This window comes from Psammomys obesus, unplaced genomic scaffold (assembly GCF_907164565.1).
Source record: "Psammomys obesus unplaced genomic scaffold, mPsaObe1.curated_primary_1811, whole genome shotgun sequence".
NCBI lineage: Eukaryota > Metazoa > Chordata > Mammalia > Rodentia > Muridae > Psammomys > Psammomys obesus.
Window position 1 is genome coordinate 1,296,151 of NW_026586383.1, and position 16,946 is coordinate 1,313,096.

At 41.5% G+C, this 16,946-nt stretch overlaps 1 protein-coding gene across 3 annotated transcripts in view; it reads left to right on the plus strand.

Annotated features, from left to right (window-relative positions):
* Positions 1-376: 376 nt before the first annotated feature.
* Lrrfip2 (LRR binding FLII interacting protein 2) overlaps positions 377-16,946 on the plus strand; it is a 98,222-nt gene continuing 81,652 nt past the window's right edge. Inside the window, exons 1-2 of one of the 3 annotated variants that reach the window (XM_055601846.1) lie at positions 377-589; positions 1,884-1,955. The gene's annotated coding sequence lies outside the window, so the exon portion shown is untranslated. The remainder of the gene's footprint in view (positions 590-1,883; positions 1,956-16,946) is intronic. The other 2 variants (XM_055601844.1, XM_055601845.1) reach the window with 2 other exon arrangements.

Consider the following 16,946-nt stretch of genomic DNA (forward strand, 5'->3'; position numbering starts at 1 on the left):
GTGCAGCCACACCCACCCTCCCCATCCTTTCCCGCAGCCCGCGCGCCCGGTGCCTCATCTATCGCAGCCCTTCTCCCACCCGACCACTTCAGAGGCCACCAGGCCTAAGCACGGCCACGAAACGCTCCGGTGCCAACTCTCGGGGCCAGGCCCGGCTTGAGCGAGAGCGAGTCGCCTTCCCCGCCACCCGCTCCATCCTCCGACGCGAGCCCGGCGCCCCGCTACCCACCCGGCGGCTCCTGCGCCGCGCGCGCCCGCCACCCCGCCGCCCGCCCAAGTACTTCCGGGTGAGCGGGTCGCCGGCCGGTGGCCCCGCCCCTCTGCCCCGCCACCGCCGCAGCTGCAGCGGCCGCTCGGGCTGCGGCTCGTCCCCGGGTGGCGTTCGCCGTCTCGGCCGCGGCGCGTAGGGCAGCCCGAGTGTGACGGCGCGACCGGCCGCGGCGCGAGGAGCCCTCCTTCCGCCTCCCCGCGGCCCGCGCGGCGGACGCTGTGGGGACGCAGAGCGGCCGCCGCGCCCCTCGCCCCGCTCCCCGGCGGCCGCTCCGGCCCTTCCGGGAGGCGCCGCAGCCTCAGCCCGCGCCGCACGCAGGTAAGAAGCCGGCGACGGGCCCGGCTGTCCCGAGGCGCTGCCCCGGGCCGGCTCCGCGCCGGGGTCGCCGGGCGGGTCGCCGGCTCCCGCTTCGCCCGCCCCCCGCGGGGGAGAGGGAAGGGGTTACGCCCCTTGGACCGGCATCCCTTCGGACAGCTGGGCGCCCCAGCTCCCGTTGCTCCCGGCGCCACGCTCCCTCGGTCTCCCCGTCCGCAGCCGGTCCCGGGAGGAGCCGCCCCGCGAGCGCTGTCAGGCCGGTGGAGGGCGTAGCTTCTTACGGGAGATTCCCCCCCCCCCCCCCCATCTCCTGGTTCCTTCTTGATCTGAATTCAAGCGCGGGGCTTAACAGGCTCAGGGCAGGACGGTCAGGGTTAATGCTTGGCTAATACGGGGTGTTATTTACACCCACATTGTGGAGTTCCATAGCTCCAGTCCGGCCTGGTTTCCCTTTGCCGTGGATATCCAGCAGGAAGCCGGGAAATAAGAAAACCCAGAGGAGAAAAGTTCAAGCGTTTGCTTTATTCCCTCCCGCATCAGGATATATAGATAGAGTCCTGCAACAAGACTAACGGGTATCCCAAGCTTTCATTATTTGTAGTCCCTTTTTGCTTTTTTTCCCATTTAGTGACTCAGCGTTTTTGCTGCACGGTTTTTTGTACAGTACGTTGATTGACTCAGGATAACAGTGACTACTATTTGTGTTGTATTATCTCACGGGAAGAGGAGCAGAAAAGGAGCGGGGAGATGGAACGCAGGGTAGAGACAGACAGATTGTGTTAGTCAGTGTTTGACGTTTTCTTCCCAGTATTTGTTCGAGGAATAGGTGTGAAAATAAGCAATTACTGGAGAATGCATAGTGTTCCTTGGCCAAGTTTACCAAGGCTTGAATGTCTTTCAGAGTGAGCCCTAATTTACCAACATCATGCTCTGTTTAACAACTACAGGAAGACGATGACCTCGTATTTAATACGCTCATACCGAATAAGAATTTCGGAAAGTGTGATTCACATAGGAAGTTAGGTCACGCTCACTGTGTGAATCATTGATCTGGCTCTTCACATTGAAATAGTGGAAAGCAAAGTTCGTTTCTGCCCGGTTAATTAGGTAATTTTACTCTTTATGGCAAGTGATGCATAATGTTTGCTTATCTTCGTTGTTGGGTGATTATTGTCATGCACTGTGGTATGGAAATAAAACTCTAAACTTTGCATAATGTCTTTTATAATCCTTTGTTAGTTACTAAATGGACTGCTGTGATTTTTAAATCTCCCCCCCCCCCCCGTTTTTAAACCAGATGTGGGAAGACAAATGAAGGGGTTTAGAAGCCAAATGAATGTCAGTGGAAAGAAGAGCTACCATCACTAAGGTACTGTGAGAGAGTTTGTACTATATAAAGTAGCTTCCTGAGTGGAAAACCACAACACTTTGCCATCTTTTCCTTAAAGATGCAGAATGAGACTATGCTAATTGTGTATTGAAGTTTTGGGTTATTTTTAGAATTGACTAATTTCAAACTAGAAATAACTTTGTGTTGCTGCAGTGTAATTTGATCATTTTAATTTTTCAAAATGAGATGCAGAATAACTTTGAGTCCCACAGTTCTTGATAGTGCAAATCTTGTTTTTCTGTTTTTTTTTTTTTGTTGTTGTTTTGTTTACCTTGATTGACAGTTAGAAGACCTATTGACTAATTGGAAAGTAATATCAAGTTTATTGGTGTTGTGTAAAACAGACATTCCTTTAATTCTTCGACTAAATTTTTGGCATCTTTTTCACTTTGGGTATCTATTCTTATATTCAGAGTGTTCCCTAATGTTGCTTTTTTTTCTTTTTTGTCACGCTGATAGGATGACTTAAGAGCTGCTGTTCCTTGTAACCAGAGATTCCCTTTTGGAAAACCCTTTGTGAAAACCTTCATTGGAGACAGTCTTGATGCCTAAAAACACAAGGGAAATTTTTGTAGATTAGGATTTAAGCATTTCCATAGTGAAGAGAAAAGAGGTATCTCTCTTTAGTGATACAAAACAATTTTTTAAAATTAATTTAGGATGGAGGAGTGAGTGATTTCTTACAAAGATCTTTGTGAATTGCTTCTCTTGTTCCTGTTGTGAAAATGAACATAATTGAGGAACTGATGATGGGGTGGGGGTGATTGTCCCTGTGTCATGGTGGGAGCATTGGTGAGGATTATTTTAAGGAAATAGAATTCTGTCCTTATCCAACGAGTACTGTCTGTTACACCTACAAAACAGTTGGGATAGTAGCTTTTCTCTTTGAGTAGTTGCTTTCTCTTTGGAGAGTCTGAATGGGAAAATATACTACCTTATCCAGTATGTTTGCAAATGAAGCATAGACTCTGACCATCATTCATAGCCCAGGTTTTTAAACTTTAGAAGGAAAGGAATCAAGCAATTTACCTTGTGAGTAAAATATCTTAGTCCTTATTTCCAGTTTTTCCCCTTAAAACTAATAGATGGGTGGACTATCTTGGGAAATGAATGTTTGACATTACGTTTTGCCTTTTAACCTTTCAAACTTTTTAGTTAACAGTAAATTAGTCTAGACTGAAAAGCAGTTATACACTAGGCTAAAATTATAAACTACAAACTGGGATTATTATGTGATACGTGTTTTCATTTATGTACTTATTCTGTGGTTGTCATGGGGATCCAAGAGAGAGCTATTTCTTGGACGGTCACAGAGACTTGCTCCCTGTGTGCTATTCTTTTAGTCTGGGGCAGGGAAGAAAGAGGTAAAAACAGAGACACTTGGAACGAGGGAAGAAATGATGCGCATAGAAAGAAATGCTGATGATAAGCGTTCAGTGACATTTGTGAACCTTTCACAGATTGATAATTCTGCCACAAACTTTTTATCTTTTCATCCTCCTATTCCCCACTCCAGACTACCATGTTAATGATTTTTCATGTATTCTCCTCCTTCAGATTCTCAGTTACCTGTGTTTAGAAGTGTCTTTATCTGTGATGTGTCTGAGATATTTTTCTGCACCCACACCAATCTCATTTTAAAAAAGACTAGATTTATTCATTTTCAACAGTTTTACTAATTCCGTATTAGTAAGCATTAGGTAATTTTTAGCCTTCTGTAAACAGTGCTCTAAAAAAACCTTGTAAACATGTATTTACCCATTTCTAAGTCAATCTGTGGAGTGTAGTTTTGAATGTATGACTTTGAGGTTGATAGTTAGGTTGTGAACACAATAAAGTCTCAGTCACAGGAAGAGGAAGAATTTTAAAAAAAATATGTTCTTTACCCATCTCTTCATTTTAAAAAACGTTGTGAACTGGGCTTCATATCATGTACCTTGTTGTCAATATTTGGGAGGCTAAGCCAGGAGATTGAGAGTTTGCAGTTATGGTATATACAGCATATAGTAAGACCTTGTCTCAAAATTGCAAATGTGTTTTGTAAGTCAACATTTTGAAGTGTCACATAATTCATTTGAACTGGTTAATGTCAAGATACTATAGTTGAAGCCTGGTGTTCACAAAAATAAGCTACTATATTTGGTAAAATGGCTCTATATTGTAGGTTTGTTTCAGAGTTTATATTTTCTGTTAATTCAAAACTTTTATATAGCTGGGTGTGGTTGTACATATCTTTAATCCCAGCACTTGGGAGGCAGAGCAGATCTCTGAATTCAAGGCCAGCCTGGTGTGTATAGCCCCTTCTAGGTCTGCTGGGGCTACAACAAAAACAACCAACCAACCAACCAACCAACCAACCAAAAAACAAGACCCCCAAATAAATAAATAAAATAAAAAACAACTTTTATATAGTTTACATTTTTGTCTTGTTAAAGTTAACTGATATTTGTCATAAGAGTAAGAAATGATTCTTCTTTATCTTCTACATACTAGTTTGTCTATTCAAAATAGAATAACTGACTGAATGCAAGAGCCAGAAATTTCTTGGCAATCCAGAGCACTGTTGGTGGATTCCTTTGTCAAGCAGGAAGCAGGTGTAGGTGAAGAGTTGGTGAGCAGGACAAGGGAGGTTCAAAAATTTAATTTGAAGTTCTATAGGTGGCTGATGGCCGGGGGAGGTTCAGGGACCTTTGTCCCTTTGAAATGAGAGACTGAAGGGGTCAGTGCTGAGAGGCTCAAGTGTGGTGAGGCTGGCACTCATGAGTGGCAGTTTCCCTGGATGGAGTCCAGGGTCTATTTTGAGGCCCTGTCAAAACTTGCCTGACGGATCTACCGCATAACCATAATCTGGCTTGGCCCTGCTGCAAGTCAGGAAGGCCTGCGGTTTAGGGAAAGTGGCAACTGCAGAAGAGGGGGAGGGAGCTATGAAGACCATTTGCCTTCAGAAGATTGAGGCTAAGTTTTGGGCTGAAACTCTGCTGAGCATGTATATTACATTCAGGTGTTTCTGTCTTAGCATCCGGGTTTTTGTTTTCTATTATTTATTTACTTATTTTTGGAAAGAATTTGATTGCAGAGAACTAAAGAGAAATGATGTGCACGAGAAGGAACATGGGATTGTCCCAGCTTAATGTTTTATATTCTGGTTCTGGGAGCACTTGTCAAAAATCAGCCAAAATAATTGACTGTGTGTGTGTTTTGCATTGTTACGGGTGTAGGCAGGTCATATTCCTAGTTGAAATGGTCAACCAACTCATAGTCCTTCACACTTGCCACTGGGAGCTTGGAATAACGACTGCTTTACAGGAGTATTTAGAATTCACACAGCTAAATTATCTTCTTACTCTACTTCTCCCTTGAAAGTGCTGTGAAGTTACATATTTTATTTAATTTTCTTCTATTTTATTTATTTTGTATGTGTGGGTATGTAAGTTAGAGGACAGTTTGAAAGAGTTGTGTCTCCCACTCAGTGGCTTCGAGGGTATCACATTCTGGTTGTGAAGCTTGGGGCAAGCAAGTGTCCTCACCCAGTGAGCCTTCTTGCCCTGAAGTTGCACCTCTCAGCAGACGCCATAGCTGTCTCCCTGTGCTTTGCAGTGCTGCATGGAAACCTTGGTGTTTTCTGTTTGGTGAGACTTAGGTTAAAGTTCTTCAGGGGATCTCACTTTGACTAGAAAGCCGTTGGGGTTACACCCTCTGACCAAGGTTCATGTCCTGTTTCCCTGCTGAGCTGTCCTGCAATCAAAGCTTTCTTTAGGATTCAGCTTGCAGGTATAGCTGTGAGTCTGCAGATGGTTCCTGATCATTTGTGTTACATTAGGCTGTTACTTCAGGAAATTTAGTTCTGGGGTCATTAGCATTTCATGATGATTTCTTCAGGATTCATTGTAAGGCTTTCTCTCCTAGAACAATAAAACAAAACAAAAAAATTAAACATGGGACGGGTGGACAGAGAATGGTTAACAATTGGGAGAAACCTTTAAGTTAACCTTATCAGGGTGTTTTTTATTTTCTGAGAAGTGGGCTGCTACCTCCCCATCTAACACCCTGTCAGAATCACACATTCTCTTTACCCATTGTTTTCACTTTGAACCTTGTATATATCTTAGAGTTTCTTCATATGAGTATTGTTTTAAACTGGTTTTGATGTAATGGCTATAATTTAGTGCTTTTGAAAACATTTAATTTTTAAGCTATTTGGGAGCAGTTATTCTTTTTGTAGTTCCACTTTTCAACAGAAACATTTTAACAGCTAGGAATTAAAATGTACTGTCTACGAACAATAAGATGTTAAGATACTTATTATTCATTGGGCATGGTGGTGAGTATCTTAAATTCCAGCACTCAGGAGGCAGAGGCATGCTGATCTCTGAATTTGAGGCCAGCCTGGTTACAAAGCAAGTCCAGGGCAGCCAGGGCTACACAGACAAACCCTGCCTCTAAAAACAATAAACAAAACAAAATAAGATACTTAATTTCCTGTTAATTTGTTTATTTTTAATAAAAATTTAGTAAACACCAGTTGTTACTATTTTTTTTTTTTTTTAGTACCATTAAGTACTCCAGCTAAGTGATTCAATGGGTATAGGATAAAAGATAAACAAAGATTTCCGTTTCAAATGAATGTCCCCCCATGCTATGGATAATACTTTATCTGTGTGGACAATCCAGAAACTGAGGTCATTGTCTCCTTGTCTTGCCAAATTATTCTCTTGAAATCCACCCAGTTTTATTTTTTGGATTGTGATAAAACTGAAGTAACATTACCATATTGACTTTTTCCATTCTTTTCATTGTGGAAAATGTATACAGTGTAAGCCTTCTCCACCCGATGTTGCCCTGCTCCACAAACCCTCTGCCATTGATCTGCCACTAACCCCTCAAAGCCTGTCCCATTACAGAGCATTGTGGCACAGCTGCCAAGGAATCCATCTCCAGAACATAGTCATCACTGAACCTCAAACTGCCCACCAGACCCTAATGCTCAGGTCCTGTAGCTCTTGGCAGCCACTTTGCTACTTTGTCTCTGATTTAACTACTTTACTGTAAGTTCTAATCTACTCTAGATCACATTTGTGGAATCACGTATTTGCTCTATTGGCTTACTTTAGCGTAACGCCATCAAAGGCACTCATGCTGTAGCGTGTATGTTTGACTTCTGTTGATTCCCATTTATGTCTTCCATCTTTTGCTTATCATGAAAAATGCTGCCAAGGACATGGCGTATAACTGTGCATTCAAGTCCCAGTTTGTTATTTTGTGTACATACCTGGAAAGGGAGCTGCTGAATCATGATCATTTAATGTCTAAATACTGAGGAATTGCTGGCAGTGTACCAGCCTACCAGCACTTGTTATTTTCTCTTTTCTTAACAATTTTTTATTTGATCATGAAATCTATCTTAATGGGTTTGTGAAGTATATCTCATTGTGGTTTTGATTTGTATTTTCCTAATTACTAATGATGTTGAGGATCTTTTTGTGTACAGTGCTGAGATTAACGATGTGTGCCACCATACCTGGCCCGTCTCTTAATTAAAAGTTAGTTTATTTTACGTGTATGGGTGTTTTGCTTCACGTATGTCTGTGTACCACGTAGATACAGTGCTCATGGAGGGAGGCCAGATGACATCAGATCCGCTTGGAGCTGAGTTGAGATGCTTGTTAGCCTCTTGTGGATGCTGACGATCAAACTCATGTTCTCTGGAAGAGCAGTGGTGCTCTTAACCTTGGAGCTGTGTCTCTAGCCCCACATCCTTTTAAAAATGAATTATGTTAGTATTTATTTATACACACATACGTACATGCACACGGGGTGGGGCTGCGGTGGGGATATCTGGCTGTATGTACATGTGCACACAGCATTATTGTGGAGGTTAAAGACAGCTTTGTGGAGGTTCTTTCCTCCCAGGTTTTCAGGACTTTGAGGGACCAAACTCAGGCTTGGTGGCAAATGCTGAGCCATCTTACTGGCCCTTCATTTGTTTTTGTTATTGAGTTTTAGTTCTTTATATGTCCAAGAAATCAACCCTTAATTACCAGTGTTTTCTCCTTTAGATTGCCTTTTTACTCTGTTTATAGTGGGGTTTGATGCACAAAAGTGAAATTTGGTGAAATCTAGCTTGTATATTCCTTTATTGCCTTTAATTTTGTCAAATTTGACAAGAAATGTTTGTTGAATCCCATGTCATGAAGGTTTTCCTGTGCGTTTTCTTCAAAAAGATTGTAGTTCATATATTTAGGTCTTGATGCATCATGGGTTTTTATGTTTTGGTGATGAGCTTAGCCTTTAACATCGAGCCATCTCTCTAGCCCCATGAGATAACTTTTGTGTATTGTGTAATCTAACGGGTCTAACTTTATTCAAGTATGAATTTACCAGTGTCACCATTTATTGGAAGGATGATCCATTCTCTTTTGTATAGTCTTGGCACCTCTGTTGACAATCATTTGACCATACACATTGGGATTATATGCGGGCTATGTAACTGATCTATGGGTCTGCCTTATGCATATAACAGACCATTTTAATTACTATAATTGTGTAGTAAAATTTTAAATCAAGAAAGGTTGAGGGAAAAGGGTTATTTGGCCTAAAATTAGAGCTCACAGTTCATTATTGTAGGGAAGTCAAAGCAGGAACTCACAGCCCATATTCCACCTATAGTGAAGAGTAGAGAGAAATGAATATATTCATGCTGCTGCCTGCTTGCTTGATAGCTTACATCACTCTAATAGACTTCAGGGTAGCCTGGGCAGTGGACTGAGTCTTAGAATCCCCTCACAGACATGCCACAGGCCAACCGTCTTCCCAGGTGTGTTGGCAGTTAAAATTAACCAGCATGCTGGGCTTTTGATAGGATTACATTGAATTTGTGTATTGTTTTGACCAATTTTGCTATTTTTATATTGCTGTCTTTCAATTAATTTGTTTTCCTACTTTCTTTTGGCAGTGTTTTTAATATATGTCTTTTGCTTCCTTGGGTAAACTTATTCCTAAGTATTTTATTATTTTTAATGCTATTATCAATGGAGTTGCTTTCTGAATTTCCCTTTTGGGTTGTTGGTATTTAGAGATCTCTCTCTCTCTCTCTCTCTTTTTCTCTCCTCTCTCCCTTTTTGCCTCCCTCCCTTCTTTCTCCAAAGTATACCTCCACCGTGTATTTTCATTAGTTTTTGTATTGTCTAACTTTGTTTGGTTTTTGTTCAAAGAATTAAAGGTTGGAACTACTGTGTGTAATGCTACAAATTTAGGAGCTTAAGACAGCATGTGTTCTGTTGCCTCCGTTTCTTTGTGACAGGAGTCTGAGAATGGCTGAGCTCCGTCCTCTGCTGTGTGTTGAGGCCACACTGAGGGTGTTGACTCAGCTGAGTCTCACTTGGAGACTTGGGAGAATCCTCTTCCAGATTATGTAGGTTGTTGCCAGAATTGATTTTCTTGTGGGTTAGGCACTGAGGGTTCTTCCTTGACTGGTGATAACTTTACTCCTAAAGACTGCTGTCTCCCAGCTCCTGAGGCAGCCTGCAGTTGTTTGTAGTCCTTGTATTTCATCAAGCCACCATGGGAATCTGTGTAGTAAGTCAGTCAGCACCACAGCCTTACATAATGGGACACAGTCACAGGCTTGCCATCCTATGACCTCTGTCGTACTCTGTTGGTGAGAAGTAAATAACAGGTCCCACCCAAAGGCTTCATGTGTCAGTGATATTTACACAATGGTGTAAATACTAGAAAAGAGATTCAGGGCAGGGAGCCACCTAAGAATTTGTTTGCTATACCTGGTTACAAAATGACACATTGTATATATATCTCCTTTGTTTAAAGAAGTGAATACTTTTAATGTTACTGTCTTCAGAATTACTGTTGGTGTCATTGTTATTTTGTAATAATTTTTTTTTTTGAGACAGGGTCGGACTGTAATTCATGCTGTCCTGAGTGTACTATGTAGCCTACACTGGCCTCTAACCTATGGTGACCCTCCCGAGCCCCCCTGTGCTGGGACAATAAGGCATTCCTAGCTTTCACTTCTTTGCCTCCTATTTCACGTCCTTGTAGCATTCCAATTTTGAAGTCAATAATTGATGTTTTTATTATAGTTAGGTACTGTTTATTACTCAGCTACACATTATATTTTGATTATGTCCTTTCTAAATTTTCTTTTCTATTAAAATTTGCATAATTTTCTGTTTGTTTATGTTTCCACCCATATGCTCCAACTGTTTTTCATTTTTTCCAACTCTTCCTGTATATACCAACATGTAACATAAGTATCAACTATCTTATGGAATATAGAAAAATATAAAACAAAAATGGTTAAAGAAGAGTGAGCATCAGTGTTGTCACTACTAGGCTAAGAAATTACATATGAAGGTTATCTGAGCTGGTCCCTCAGGGTTGACTTCCCTGGTACCTACTGTCCTCCTCCACAGTCTACATTCTGCCACATTCTACACATAGTGGCTGGCTCTCTTGGGGCCATTGCTCCCCAGTTTCCTTCACTTGTATGGATGCATTTCTACCCAATATGTGCTTTAATTTTGAAAAGCTGGAAACCTGTATCACCTGCTGTGTGTTTCAGAGCAGGTTAATTGCTTTTGTGGTACTGGGGACTGAATCCAGGGCTTGTGCATGTATGGCAGGTGTCCTGCTGCTGTGTGACATCCATGACTCAGGTTGACTGCTTTAACAATCTTTAAGTCTTAATATGGTCAAGATTTTTTCTCCCTTGCTCACATTTACGCCCTTGTCTACTGTGAGTTGGAAAGCAGTCAGAGAGTTAGTCTGTTCCACAATCATTCAAGAGTTTTATTTCTAGGGACTCTTCTGTCCCCTAGGGCCTTCAAGGATTTCACTAGTGCTTGGCATCTGGCTGGCAGATGCCAGGGTAAAGAGAGGGAATGTAGTAGAGTTCAGAAAGTTTGATGGCAGGCCTGGACCCTGCTTGCTCTTGCCCACATTGCATTGTCAAGAATGCAATGAAATGGCTGTGCTTACCTCCAAGGACAGATGAGAGCAGAACATAACCATGGCAGAAAAGGGACATAGCTTGGTGAGTGGTGAGCCAGTCTCTGCCGCGTTGTGTCTCTTTGAGTGGTATGTTGTTTGGCTTTGGAAAACTGAGTGACTATGGAGGGAAAGTCCATTTTGCCCATTATTAGATGAAGGCTCCTGAGAGGAAAATCAGAAGTCTTCCTTGAGCCCTCGGTGGGCTTATTTTTGGGAAAACTTGTTAATGAGTTCTGAGAAACATGTGGCTCATGATAATCAAGTCACCTATTGTAGCTGAAATGTTTACAAGGTATTAGTAAATATCTGGAAAAATGTGGTTAGGGAAGCAGGCTGGTTGTATGTTTTTTGCCTCTGAGCGCATTAATGTTCTGCCTGTTGGGGATGGATAGAAGGTAAACACTCTGGTGTGATGTTGATCAGTGTATCTAGGCAGAGGGAGGGACCGAAGGGAAACTCAACATGGGAGTCAAGGCAGACTAAATTCGGATGAAAACCTGCACAGGATTTAGGTTAAAGGGATCCCAAAGATTGAGATAGTTTACTAATGACAGTGGTCCTCTGTTAGTTTTTTTGAATTGCATGGTTTCAATTTGTATTTCCTTTTCCTGGGAATATCCATCATACCAGTGAGGACCCCTAATGCTCCTGTGTACTTTAGATTTTATGCTCAAATCATTTGATTATCCTCTTTGATTTGATGAAGCATTTTAATAGCATAGTGAAAAAGGTAAAATAGGTTAAGCTTCAAGCCTTTACATATCTGGACTATCTTTCATAGTCAAGTTTGAGAAGAGTGTGACTTGATTGGGTTATAGGTCACTTGTAGATTATCTGTAATTTTGATTCATGAGTCTATCTTGTTTCCAGAACTCCTTCTAGAAGTCTCAAGGCATTCTGTTAACTTCTATATGATTGCTTTTCCTAGTCTCAGAGGCCAAATATTGTCTCATTTTCAATGTTTAAATTCACTGTGATAACTCACTGGGGCACTCCTGATGTGAGTCAGACATTGCTGTTGGCTCACACTGGCCTTTCAGTCTGCCAGCTATCATCACCCTCACTTCACCGCCTCTCTCAAATCCTCTCATCTTAGTTCTCGCCTCAGTTTCTCAAATGTTAGCATTGCAGACCCTACTCCGTCACCGGACTGTCTTGACCTGCTAGCTCCCAATGATGACACGGACACATTTTATCATTTATGAAAGCTTGGACCTGATAGCGTAGGCTTGTTCCCCGCCAGCTCATAAACTTAGTTAACCTGCTTATTCTAGCCGCTTTTGCCACATGGCCTCTGTTACTGCTCCTCAGTTCCAGTATGTCCGACTTCCTCCATGTTTGGCTGGCAAATCTCCCTGCACCTTATTTTTTTCGATAGTTCCTATCTCTGCCTGGAAGTCCCACCTTTTCTCTCCTGCCTCATCTATAGGCCGTCAGCTCTTTATTAAACCAATCAGAAAGGTAAGAGAAGTGTATGTTTACAAAATACTAAGGCAAGTGATTATCCATAAAAATAACAATACCAAAGTCTTGACAGTTACACTCTGCTGGCACGGAAACCAACATTTGAATAATACAAAGATGGCCTTTACACAGTGTGCAAAAAGATTACCCTAACACTACTCCTGTGCTTATTCAAACTTTGGTTTTATTTTCTGGCTGTCTTTTTCATTTCTCTGTGAGATTTTCTGAACTTTCCAATCTGTCTAAGAGATTGTTATTATCATTAATTTTTTTTTTCCTAGACAGGCTTTCTCTGTAGGCCTGGCTGTCCTGGAACTCACTCTATAGATCGCGCTTATTTTGAATTCACTGAGATAGATCTACTTGCCTCTGCCTCCCAAGTGCTGGGATTAAAGGAATGCCACTGCTTGCTCGCTCTTTCTTTCTCTCTCTCTCTCTCTCTTTTTTTTTTTTTTTCAAGACAGGGTTACTATGTGCGTAGCCATCCTGGAACTAACTTTGTAAACCAGACTGGCCTTGAATTTAGAGATGTGCCTGCCTCTACCCCCAAGGGCTGGGACTAAAGCCGTGTGCCGCGGCCACTACCCAACACCTTTATTTATTGAGGTAAAATTTATATTTCACAACATTTACCCATTTAAAGTGAAGGTCTTTGCAGTGTTTTCTAATGTATTTGCAAAGCTGTCTAACTGTCCAACCCCAGAGCGTTTCATCACGTTGAGAAGACACCACTCCCTTCCCCTCTCCCTGTAGCTCTGGAAAGCAGGGCCTGCTCTCTGTCTTTGAGCATCATATCTAATGGACATGTTATGGAGATACCTGCAATATGTAATCTCTGTTTCTGGCTTGCCTGTGGACAGTGTCTTGGAGGTCTAACTGTGTAGTAAATAGAGACCTTAAAAGTGATGTCATTTTTTTTGGGGGGGGGATGTGGAAGCCTGGCCTTCATGCCTGCTTTCTAGCCATGCTGGACAGCTCTGTAGAGGTCAGCTTGCTCATTTCGTGTTTGACTCACTCTCTGCAGGCGCTTATGCTCTAACAGCCACGCTGGCTATCCTCAGCTAACCTTTCTCTACTTAGTGTTATGCATCTTAAATATTTAATTGAAATTACAGCCTCCCACTGCCACCCAGGCCTCAAAACTTAAGATTTATTGGAGTTTAAGGAAGTAGATGGAGTTGTGGTTACTCTTCTGTGTATAACTGGAACTCAAGTCTTAAATTACATTTGTTTGTGTGCTTGTGCATGTTGGAAGTGCCAATGCACCGTGATGTGGCTGTGTAGAGGAGCTGGTTCTCTTCATGTGGGTCTTGGAGGTTGAACTCAGGTCATCATGCTTGGTAGTAAACCATCTCTCTGGCCCTCAGCTTTTTATTTTAAAGACATTAAAATATTAGTGAGTTATGTTTGAAATTATGATCATATGTATATATTAAACTTTGAATATGGAATTAAAAAATCAAAACTAATTGAAGTGAGGATTCCCAATTTAGTGCTTGAGGCCGAGACCCAGGGCCTGGGATGTGTGGAGCAAGGTCTCCAGCCCTGCTCTGTCCATCCCTGCTCCTCTATTCCATGGTGGAAATTAGGCCTTTAGAATTTTACTATTTCTCATTTGTTCATTCCACATTTATTGTGCATCTTGCTGTACACAGGCTTCATGACACAAAAACGTGGATAAAGGGCCTAGGTGTGTAGCTCAGTCACAGAGTGCTTACCTAGATAGGCAAGGCTGTGTGTGTCCCATGCCTGCCACCAAGACCTGTTAAAATGGTGGACAAGGCACAGAATTTTCAGCCAGTTGTTCTTATAGACCAAACGGGCCCTCCCTCTATTTAATTTATTGCTATTGTCTCAACACTGTTGTTATAAGTTTATTGTTGCTTTTCGAATGTGTATTATGTGTCTGTGGTGTTCGTGTGTGTGTACATGTATGTGGAGTTTAGAGGTTGAAACAGGGTCCTCAGTTGCTCTCTGTCTTATGTATTAAGGCAGTGTCTGTCTATGAGCTTGGAGCGACCTGATTCCCTGTCTAGCCAGCCATCTTGCCCCAGCTTGTCTGTTACATGGCTGCTGGAAGTGCAAACTCCTGTCGTCACACTTTGTCCTCAGAGCAAGGACTTTAGTTTCTGAGTTATCTCCCAGCCCAAGTTCATGCTTTTCTGTCAGAAGTAGCTCTGTTACAGCCATTAAGGTAACATTTTTATATGCAGTATTTAAAACTTAAAAGGTGAAAACCCGGATGTATTGTCTTTCTGCATAGCTTTTACAGGTGCATGGTCTAACACACTTCCTGGCTTGGTTTATTTACCACTTTTCATCTTTTCTACTGAAGAGGCATTTAAAAATTTCCTTTTCTTTTTCGGTGTCCCTTGAGTTTTCATAGGCTGCCATTCATTACAGTGTGACATTAAGCTATTAGTGTCAGCTTGTGCCATTTTCTGTTGTTTTATTATAGAGTAAAAAGAAATTGGGGCAATCATATTTATTCATGTAATTTCATTTTCTTTTTAAAAGTATTTATGGTCTCTTTCTTTCTCTCTCTCTCTCTTCTTTCTTTTCCTCCCTCCCTTTCTCCATTCCTCCCTTCCTCTGTCTGTCTCTCTCATTTTTTCTCTCTTTCTTTGTTTCTTGTGCTCTGTCTGCATGTACACCTGAATGCCAGAAGTGGACATTACATGGTCATGAGCCATCTGAAGTATTTACTGGGAACTGAATTCTGGTCCTCAGGTCCTTAACCATGGAGCCATCTCACCAGCCCCCAAATTTTGTTTTCTTTATTATTAATTTTTTTAAATTTAGTTTAAAATATTTATTAATTATATGTGTGTGTCTGTGTTGGAAAGTACATTTGAGTGCCAGTGTACTTGGAGGCTCTAGGTGTTGGATCAGAAATGGCCCTCCCCTTAGTATAAGATCTAAAGCGGGTCATGGTTGTTGCCACCACTCTGCCTCAGCTTCCCAAGTGCTAGGATTATAGCTGTGTGCCGCCACACCTTACATTGTGTCTGAAAATGTACATACAGTCTCTCATCTACCCAGCCTCGGCTCTGCTAAAGACTAAATGGATCTGGAGAATTGACTTCAGAGCTTTTCCTGATATCTTCTTCCTGATTCTGACTTCACAACCTTCTGTTTTTTTTTTTTTTTTTTTTTTTCTGTTGTTGTTTTTTGTTTTGGAATTAGTGGTAACCTGATTTTTTGTCACAATTTATAGAAACTTCCTTGTCCATTTAAGCTTTTAAATGACACTTGTGACATAGCAATGAATTTAATAAAGAAATGCAAGGCGTTGAAAACAAGAGACTGTAGAGCAAAATAAAGAGAACCAAAATAACTGAAAAGAATCCCATCATTTGGGTCAGGGGCTTAATATTATTAAAGTTGTTCCAAAATTGATTTATAGAGACATTGTAATTGCCATTATAATTCAAGATGCATTTTTTTTCTTTTTCATTTATTTCTTCTAAAAAATGACAAACGGTTCCTAAAGTTTATGTGGACATGCACAGAACTCACAAACCAGAAATCTTAAAGGACGAGATAACAGTTGAATGACTCTCTTTTTTTCAATTTTAGAACATCATACAAAGTCACACTAATGAATAGTGTGGTACAGCATAAAGAAAAACACATAGATTGATGGAATGAAACCAGTTATCCCCGAGTCTTTCTTTAATTTTATAGGCAGGTGATTAACATTTTTGTTTACTTTTATTATTAGTGTGTGTATGGGTAGAGTGTGGGTGTGCTATGGTGCAGGTGAGGTTGTAAGAGAGCAAGATATCCTTGATTGTGTTCCTTGCACCTTTACATGGATTTTGGGAATTGAACACGGTTGTCTGCCTTCCTTGGTAAGTACTTAAACCCACGGAGACATCTTGGTCCACCACCTGATATTTTTTATAAGGGTGACGTGATATTTTACTAGAGAAAAAGTAGTGTTTTCACCATGTAGTGCTAGGACAAGTAATTTTCACATGCAAAAGAATAAAGTTGGATCCCTGTCTCATGCCATATTCAGAAGTTAACTTCATGAATCATAGAAGCAGGAGTAAATATTGTGGCCTTAAGATAGGCAATGGTTTCTTGTATACAATACCAGAAGAAACAACAAAAGGAAAATAATTAGGTTTTTCCTTAAAATAATTTTTTATGTGTACGAGTATGTTGCCTACGTGCATCTATGTACCACAAGTGTGCAGTGCCCCAAAGGACCAGAGGAGGGCATTAGGTCCTCTGGGACTGGAATTATAGAAGTTTATGAGCCATCGTGTGAGTATTCAATCTGGTCCTCAAGGAGAGCAGCTGGTGCTGTTAACCACTGAGCCATCTCTTGAGCCCATACTGTTTTCCCTCCCTAGTAGAACATAATTATAGATAGATGGAGGCTCAGCAGAGATGGCTTATAGTTAAGAGTGTGCACTGCTCTTGGCAGAAGACCTAGGTTTGGCAAATAAAAATAATCTTTAAAAAGATGGTTAGATAGATACTACACCC